The 9,222-nt window shown below is 60.0% G+C and overlaps 1 long non-coding RNA gene across 1 annotated transcript in view; it reads right to left on the bottom strand.

Annotated features, from left to right (window-relative positions):
* Positions 1-6,966: 6,966 nt before the first annotated feature.
* The window catches only part of LOC106695237, an 81,594-nt gene continuing 79,338 nt past the window's right edge, over positions 6,967-9,222 (bottom strand). Inside the window, exon 3 of the long non-coding RNA XR_001346312.2 lies at positions 6,967-7,018. This is a non-coding gene — a long non-coding RNA (uncharacterized LOC106695237). The remainder of the gene's footprint in view (positions 7,019-9,222) is intronic.

Genomic DNA, 9,222 nt, shown 5'->3' with positions numbered 1-9,222 from the left:
CTTGAAAAATGCCCTCCTCGCCGTGCTCAGCTCCAAAGCAGGTTCCCCACCTGGAGGGACCTCGCACGATGCCTACCTACTTGCCCACCTGGGGAGGAAGCCAGTGGGCAGGGGATTGGGCCCTGTCAGGGGAGGGGCCGAGGCACATTCATGGAGCAGAGGGGCAAACCACACCTCCAAACCCGGGCAGCCCGGGGCTGGGCTGATCCCTGGAGAGGACCTGCCTTCCTTACTGGCGGTCCTGACCCCTGAGAAGCCCTCAACCCTGTCCCTAACCAGGAAGTCTGTAATTGCCACCTTCTTGACCCTTGGACTGGGCTCAGGCTCAGGCCACAGCTTGGCCTCAGGGCTCTCATGGTTCTAGGGCAGGAGACCAGAGGCAACTAGCTTCTTACCCAAGTGGCAGCTCTCTAACCACCCTGCCGGCCCCCTGGATGGCTGGGGCTGGGGCGGGGACGGAGCCTGGTGTTAAGGGTGGACAGATATCATGGATGGTTCCATGGCTCCAAGTCTTCTCCACAGTGTTCCCAAGGGCCCTGGGCCCTGGCAGTGGACCACTCTCCTGGGAGAAGAGCTGAAATGGGCACGGTCCAAATCTGGCCTCTCCCCTGCACTTCTAGCTCATTCTCTCTGGGAAGCCGCCAGACAACCCAGAACTGGCCGGGAGACGGCCCCCTGCCCCATGGGGAGTGCATGCTTTACCCCACCTTTCTTTAGGGAGGTGATGGCCACGACCCCCTTCCCCCCCAGACCACTTACCCTGCTCTAAAGGCTTGTCTAGAAGTCAGAAGAGCCTGGGGAGGTGGCATCAATGGTGGCATAAAGTGACCCCAGGTGGGTGGCTGGGTGGGCAGCCGATGGGCCCGGCAGTTTCGGGGCAGCCGGCAGGAGAGTTGCCGCAGCCCAGCACCCAGGGAGCAGGTTTAATTTGCCAGGCAGCCAGGAGTGCCAGCAGGGGAGGTACCCGCAAACAAAACAAAAACAAAAAAGTTAATTATCTTTGGCTTTTTCTTAATAAATATCCAAACTGGCCCGGCCGGATCCTCCACTTTGGAGGGAGAGAGAAGAAGGAGGAAAAAACCCCAAACCAAATCCAACAGACACGCATTCTCTCGCGGCTCCCTTTCCTTTGTCTCTGGCTCTTGGATTTATCTCTTATCGGAGGCCGCCTGTTCCACATTAATTCCCAAATTTTTTAAGTGTAAGAGTGTGGTCTAAAGCCTTTTTTGTTTGTTTGTTTTAGCTTTGGGGTGGGAACGTGAGAGTGTGAAGAAGAAAGAGGTAGATGGGAAGAGAAGGGTGAGAAGGAAAAAGACAGAAGCGAAGGAGAGAGTGGGAGATGGAAGGAGAGACAGAGTGTGATTCAGGGAACTGAGCAGTCGCCTTGCCCCTGTGGGCACGGCCCAGCCTGTGGCCCCAGCCTGGGCAGGGACCTGCTCTGGAATGTGGTGCTGGCATTTTATTTCAGTCACAATTATCGGCTACAGGAGATACGGGGATTTCTCATTTTAAGATTCCGAAACCACCCAGGTCTCACTGGCCACTTCAGCTCCTCTGGCTGCTGGCTCCTGTGCCAGCCCTCTGTGCCCGGGGCTTGGCTGGGGACGCGAAGGGGAGGCTGGCTGTCCTTCTGGGGGGGGGGGGGGAGGTTTCTCTGTATGAAATCGTACGTGTACCTGGGGAGGGAGATGCCTGTTGCCACCTGGGCCTACGTGTTCGGATGGTGCTCATACACGCCTGAGCCCATGCTGTTGGAAACATGCGTCATGGCATGTGGGTTGGGGGGGAGGGTAGCCAGGACGTTGGGCGGGCAGGCCCTCACGGAACTGTGGCTCTGGAGACCCACTACCTCGGTTCAAATCCCAGCTCCGTCGCTCACTGGCTGTGCAACCGTGATCAAGTCACTGCTCCTCTCTGAGCCTCCACATCCTCAGTATCAGAGGGAATAAGGATGAGTGATCGCCTAAGGCTGGGAGTCGAGGGGAATGGAGAGGGACTGCTACTGAGCCCAGGGTTTCTTCCTGGGGGAGGGCAATATTCTACAATTAGATAGGGATGACGGTTGCACAACCTTGTCAATGATACACGTGCACGTAAATTATATCTCAATAAAGTGGTTATTAAGAAAGTGGGGACCAAACGGGGAATAATAATAGCATTTACGGCATAGAGTTGTCGTGAGGGCACGGAGTAGGCACTCAATGAGAATAGTGATTCGTGATGTAACGTGGATCTGGGAGGATGGCTGCCTAGGGCCTGGGCTGGTGTCCGTGAACGTATACTGCTGGTGCATACTAACGTCTCCCTGGGTCCCTGGCGCCCAGCCTGTAGGTTGTCAAGCAGCTGAGCTGCCCCGTACTTGTTCGGGGCTCCTGGGGGGCTGCTCCCTGGCAGGGATGGGAGAGGGCAGGTCCCCCTCCCGCCCCCCTGCCCGGGTCCCTGGAGAGGAGGCTGCCCACCGTGGCGGGCAGACGCCGCCCGCTCTCCCGTCTCACAGCACTCATATTTTCCATGTGCAGCAGACCGTGAATTCACCTTCATACTAGTTACAGGGTTATTTAGCTTCTCCTGACACTGACAATCACCAAACTTTAATTCGCTACTTGTCTTCTCCCTGCTGCGCCCTCTGCCCACCCCCAAAATCCCTGGGAGAGGATGGGAAGGACCTAGTCTGGCCTCCTCTTGCCAAAGCCTGCCCTTCGGAGTGATGGAGTGAGGGGGGGGGGCGTGGGGGTTGGTCAGTAGGAGAAGATGACGGCCGAGTGTGGGGGGCAGAGACCAGTGCGGGAGAGGAAGTACCAGGGCCAGGGGACCTTCCGGCCTGACATTAATGTATTCAACCCGACAGCCATCCTGTCGTGAATGAAGACTCGGCCGGCCGGGCCGCGTGTCTGAGGGCCGGCAGCCCCAGCCAGGACCTACGGGCCAGGACTCACTGAGCTCCCAGGACCAGGCAGCCGGCATGGGCTGGCTCCTTCGCCTTCTGCTAGACAAGCAGGTGCTCATCAGGGAACCGACGGGAGGGAGCTCATTCTGCCCAAGCTGGGGAGCCAGCTCTAGTGCTTTCCTGCCGCCCCCCTGCCAGTCTCCGGTCAGGCAGAGCCATCTACCCTGAGGCGGCCTCTCTCCAGCCTGCTGCTCCGTTGCTTATATCCCGTCTCTCTTCCCTTGACGGAGGCAGGGGGGTCTGTTCTAAGCTACTCCCAAGTCAGATGGGAAATAGAGACTCCGAGACATTGCTCCCCGAGCACCCAAATCACAATCCCTGGCCGAGTGTGGGAGGTGGGCGCCTGCTCCCTCGCCCATTGGGAGAGGCGGCGGCTGCCCACACCCACGGCCACCCAGCAGGGTCTTTGCCTCTCTTTCCCTTGGCTCCAGCAGATCCCCTTCCTTCGGTCTCCCCTGTGCTCCCACACTTGTCCAGGAGTGGGTCCAGCTTCCAGAAGGTCCACAGAGGCCTCCAGTTGGCTCAGGGGCCAGGTGAACCCAGAGAGTCAGACTCCGCCTCTCAGCCACCCTCCACCTCCTGATCACCATCGGCTTCCCCCTCAAGCTTTGCTCTGACCACCATTTGGTGGAGCCAGGGGGCTCTTACTCCCCAAATCCAAGCTGGGCCGCCAGCCACTCATTATCAGAGCCCCGGAAGCAGAGTGCTGAGCTGAGAGGACCACGGAGCCCGGAGGCCTCCCAAGGCCTCCAGGGGAGCTTGGAAAACCAGAGGCAGGGAGTGGGGGGTCCAGAGGCGGGGGGGGGGCAGAGGCAGGAGGGGGGCAGAGGCAGGGAAATGCACGGAGGCATTAAGCGGTGCCTGCTTCCTTCTAGCCCTGTCCCCCTGCCCCACCCCTGCCGGCGGGGGAAGTGGCCACGGTGGCCTGGGCAAGAGAGACGTCCAAGGGACCGATGGCAGCGATGGGAGAAGGGGCTTGTTGACTGCAAACTGTCCATTATGGCTCAGATTATAAGCATATTGTGCAGGGCTCTCTGCACGATGCCGAGGAAATCCAATACGCTGAAAGGTTAATGCAATCAATTAGGGTGACAAGGAAGTAAAGTAAAGCCTTCGGAGTAGATGAAAAAAGGAGAGAGAGACAGAGAGAAAGAGAGAGGAGGAGAGAGCACCATGGAGTTGGGGTGCCGCAGTACGGGTGGTGGGAAGGCGAGGAGGAAGGGAAGCTAGTGGGATGCAGAGAGAAGGCTGGAGGCATCGGAAAGGCCTGGAGACCAGGAAGACAGACAGGGAGGCAGCGGCAGCGGCAGCAGGAGAGGCGGCCGGTGAGCGGTGCCAGGACGCAGGCAGCTCCGTCTCAGACCTCCGCCTGCTGCACGGCTTCCTTTCCTCCCTCCTCCCCCGCCCTGTCCTCTCCCCCTGCCTGCCTTTCCTCCAGGGCTGGGAACCTGGCTCCCACATTAGCTCACGGCACCAGTAACGTGTCAGAGCAGCCTGGTCCCTGCCCCTGCACAGAGCAGGTGCCCACCACATGGCCTCCTGCTTCCCTCGCAGCAGCAGCAGCAGCAGCAGCAGCAGCCCCAACATCCTGGCTCCTACTTGCAACAGGCCTGTGCCGGGAGAGCGTGGTGGTCAGGAACCTTTTGCAGATGGAGAAACTGGTGCTCAGAAAGGTCACCCCCGGAGCCTCTCCTGCTCCAAGAAGTCAGACTCAGAGGTCCTGGGCGGGGGTGGGGGGCTCCGGGGCACCTGCCCAGGGAGAGGAGGGAACACGGGCTCCTCCACTTGCTAGGCCCCAGGCCAGACACCTTGGACGACATGAACTCGCTCACCTGTCCCAATAACCCTGCAAAGTAGATACTCTGCTCACCTCATGGACGAGGAAAGGGTGGATCTGAGGATCAGCTAAAGGCGAAGGATAGAGGCGCAGGGGATGCCGGGAGCAAGAGCCCGAGGAAACAGTGGCTGTCGGGGGGAGGCCAAGTGGGGACTTCTAGGTGGGACTGAGGAGAGGAGGAGAGAGCAGGTCAGGGCTGCAAGCAGCCAACAACCTCAGGACAGGGCTCTCAGACCACCGCCCCGGCCCCTCGAAAGACAAGAGGGACAGGAGCACAGGGCGGAGTGATGGTTGCACAACATTGTGAACAGTTCTGAATGCCAGGAAACTGTACACTTAAACGTGGTGACAATGTTAAATTTCATGTTTTGTGTATTACCATTAAAAACACAGAGAGAGAGCAGAAGGCAGGAGCCAGAGCCTCCAGAGCAGGAGTTAGCAAACATGTTCTGCGAAGGGCCAGATGGTAAGTATTTTAGGCTTTGCAGGCAAACGTCCTCTGTTTAGCTACCCAGTGCTGCCGTTGTAGAGTGAAAGCAGCCACAGCCCATATGAAAACGAGTGGGCGTGGCTGTGTCTCAATAAAACTTTATTTACAAAAACAGGCAGTGGGCCACATGTGGCCCATGGGCTAAACTTTGCCAAGTCCTGCTCCAGAGAATGGACATACCTAGGACTGACTTTCGGGATCAGGGATGCCAGACTCCGTCCCACTGTCTGGGGGACAGAACTGTCCAATCTACACTTTGCCAAGAAGTGGAAGGAAGGGATGGGCAGAAGCCTCGGGGAAAGTCTGGTTCTCTTTACCAGCAGAGGACGGAGAAAAAAGAAGGGAACAAGAGCAAGCGCTGGCGTGGGAAACAGATGTCCAGGAACCATCTGTCCCAGCTCCCATCAGCCCTTCGCTGAGCTTCAGATCCTCCCGGGTGATACGCAGGGTGGAGACTTGCAGCTCCCAACATTCTGGGCGGCTCGATGCCAGGAGAAAGGTGTGAGGCTGTGGCTAAGACAGGGGGCCGGAGCGGGGCAGCGGGCTGGGCTGCCCAGCAGGGACGCCAGGGGAGAGGAAGGCGAGGAGAGAGGCCTGGGGAGCGGCGCTGTAACCAGGGTGGTGCTGGTGGCAAAGGGAGGAATCCACGGGCCCCAGCGAGAGCGCAGGGCGCGGGCCGGGCCTGCCCTACACCGGCCGCCTCTGATCACGTTTTCAGGGCCACTGCCCGCCGGCACAGACAATGCTGGGGGAGCCTTTGAAGTCCCAAAGGGATGCCGCGGTGGGAGCCTCTCGAATCTCCTCCCTGCCCCCCGTCCTCCGGAGGGAGGGGGCCAGCAGGACAAAACCCGGAGCCAGCCGCAGCCGGCCAGAAACGCGGGAGACAAAGGGAAAACAAACAGGTTTGGAGCCAGGCGCGCGGTGCCGTGTCTGTCCCCCGCCCCGCCGAGCAAGGATGATGGATGGCTGCAGCCAGCCAGCTCGCCTGCCGGCAGGCCCCGCTATTTACATAACACTGGCGTTCCACCGGTCACCTCTGACACGGCGCTGCCTGGGGCCTAGGCCCGGTGGCCCCCGACGTTCCTGGAGCCACTCGGGGTCTGAGGCAGCCTGTGAAGCCCTGGGCCTGGGGAGCCCTGGGCCTGGGGAAGGGCCAGACAGCAGCCTCCTCTGGGCTCGGCCTGAGGCCTCCTTCCTGCCAGGCTCTCCTGGAGGAAGGAGGGGGCCACTGGGGGCCACAGCCTCCTCCCAGGAGAGATGGCTTTCAAGTCAAGGAGGTTCCCCACGCTCCGGGCTGTAACCAGAGCTTGAAGGGGGTGTGGGTGTGTGTGTGTGTGGAGGGGGGGGCAGCCGGCAGGAGCCAGCACAGCAGGCACATGGAGCTGCAGGGAGCTGGGCATGGTAACCCCGGGCAGGTGAGCCCTGGCACCACAGATGCCGCCTTGAACACACTCGATGCCCAAAGACTGCATCGCAGGTGTCCCAGACCGTGGCCAGCCTGGGAGCCAGTCTGAGGGTGAGGCCACCTTTCCCACCAGGTCCAAGTGGGCAATGCGACTCCAATGCTGAGTCTTCATCTTCCCAACCCTCGCCGGATGCTCAGCATGGCCAGGCCCAGCCAGGGGACACCCGCAGTAGCCAGGGCTCACCCGTGGGGGAAGGACACAGGATCGGGAGGGGCTCAGGCCTTACCTCGTAGCGGGTCCTGGAGGGTCCTCTTGTGCAGTAGGGGCGTCACTTCATCCTGAGGAGAGAGAGAGAGGAGCCCTGTTAGTCTTTCAAGGCAGCGTGCCCGCCACTCTGCTGTATACCCACGGCTCCTGCCACCCTGGGCCTAGGGGCTGATCCTCTGGGACCTGCCAAAGGGGTCAAAGATTCAGACACACGGAGTGGGCACTGAATTTGTCAGGGGCTGATCACAGTGAAAATACGATCCCCAGGACACCCCCACCCCCCCCCCACCTAACCAGAGACCAGAGGCAGCAATGGGGGTGGGGGGAGGGGACGCTCCCACGAGCTGCAGGCCAGGGGACAGTGACAGAATCCAGCAGCACCCACTCCTTGACTCTCTCCCCCCAGCCCCTGAAAATAAAAATGACAGCTGTCACCATAGCAAGTGGGTGACAGGGTCCAGGGTGGACCAGGGGCCCACGCACTGACAGCACCTTCCTCCCTGGGGTCCTACTTATGAGTCACAACAACCCACAATGGGGCCACGGGAGGAGAAGGTAAATCACGCAAGAGTGTACGTCTTTAGTCAACTCACTACTCAGCCCCGCCTGCCAGGCGCGGGCCCTGCTCCTCAGGGGGGTTTGGAGAGCCAGGGTCAAGTGGGTGGAAAACCCAGGTAACCCTCTGCCTGCTGACCTGGGCCCCCTGCCCTTGCCTGAGCCAGGCCCTGCCACCCCCCCATCACCACCCCCCCCCCCCACCCCTGGGCCTCAGAACTCTACCCACATCAGGAAAGCGTTTTCTCTTTATTGTGTTTTTCCTCCCCACTCCTTCATGTGTGGCTTATCAATGATGCAAGAGGAATAACACCAATTTCCTTAGGCTGCGTAATCCCCAAATCAGATTGGGGGATTGAGAGAGGTGAGGTGACCTTGCCCAGGGTTGGGGACAGCCACCCAGTCCTGCTGCCCACCGCCCGCCCTTCTCAGGACATATTTAGACAGATAATATTAATTGTACTTGACACGTCCTCCTGAGGAGGGCTGGGTCCCCCGCCAGCTTTTGCTGCCTTTGCTGGGCTGCCTGGGCAGAGGTGCCCACCAGGGCAGAGCCCGCCCTGCTGGAGACAGGGCTCTGCTGGGCATCGAGCAGTTGGGAGGGTTGCCCCGTGGGCCTCTGAGACCCGCCCATCTGATCCAGATGGTGAGAAGCTGGGGTCAGCGGAGAGCTGTGCCAACCCAGATAGGGGGCAGCAGAGAGGAAGGGGGAGCCATGCCAAGACAGAAGGGGGGGGGGCAGAGGCGGGAAGCATGGAAAAGGGAAGAAGCGGGAGAGGAGATGGAGGAAGTGGAGGCCAAGCAGGGCAGGGCCACGGGGTGGGGCGAGGGCCGGAGCCCCTGCAACTCCACTGAGAGGCGCTGGGCAGGCCTGGCTGTCAGAGCTCCATCCCGGCCGGCCGGCCAGCCAGCCAGGGACCCGGCGGGGCGGCATCCCTGTCCTGTCCATCCCACACGCGCCTGCCTGAGATCTCTCAAGGCGCCCTGGCTAGCCTCCCTTGGACCCCCAAAGCCCCCCAACTCCACAACTCCAGTATCTCCCTTCCACCACCTTTTTCTCCCCTCCCAGCCTCCCCGGCAACTGTGCATTTATTAATTCATGAGGCACTAATTAGTTCTTTGTTTAATTTTGTGTTAAACAGACTGACCGGAATGATAACGACTTGCAGCGCAGTGTTGCCGTCCCCAACCAGCCCTGTTTTCTGACAACAAGGGAGCGCGGGAGACCGGAGCGCTGAACCCAAATCCCTCAGCAGTTGCACTTCATTAAGTCAAAATGTGACAAGAAGCTTAGAGAGCAACTTGCAGATCTGATCGCACAGAGCCATCGGGGAGGAAACTTTGCAGGAGTTGGTCAGGGTGGAGGAGGGACAGGGAGGGGCAGCGATGTTTACCGGGTGGGGACCAGGAGGTGAGCTGGGGTTCTGTCCCTCACCCGCCCCCGGGGCAGGTGGCCCGGCTGATGGGAACAGAGAGGTCGTATCTGGGTGGGATCTGGGATGCCGGGTGGATTCTGGAACCCCAGTGGGGACCTGAGAAGTTCAACTTCATCTCTGTGGTCTTGCCTGGCGTTTTCCGTCTCTCTCTGCCTCTCGCTGTCCCTGATGTCTGGTTCTGGCCTGCCTGAGTGACTGACTGAGAATCAGAAAGCTGCCGTAGTGAAGGACGGATTATACAAGGCCAGGGGAGAGGTACAGAGCAGGAAAGCACAGGAGAGCGG

Source organism: Myotis lucifugus, unplaced genomic scaffold, assembly GCF_000147115.1.
Source record: "Myotis lucifugus unplaced genomic scaffold, Myoluc2.0 scaffold_968, whole genome shotgun sequence".
NCBI lineage: Eukaryota > Metazoa > Chordata > Mammalia > Chiroptera > Vespertilionidae > Myotis > Myotis lucifugus.
Note: the sequence above shows the minus strand (reverse complement) of the source record. Positions and strands in the feature narration are given on the sequence as shown.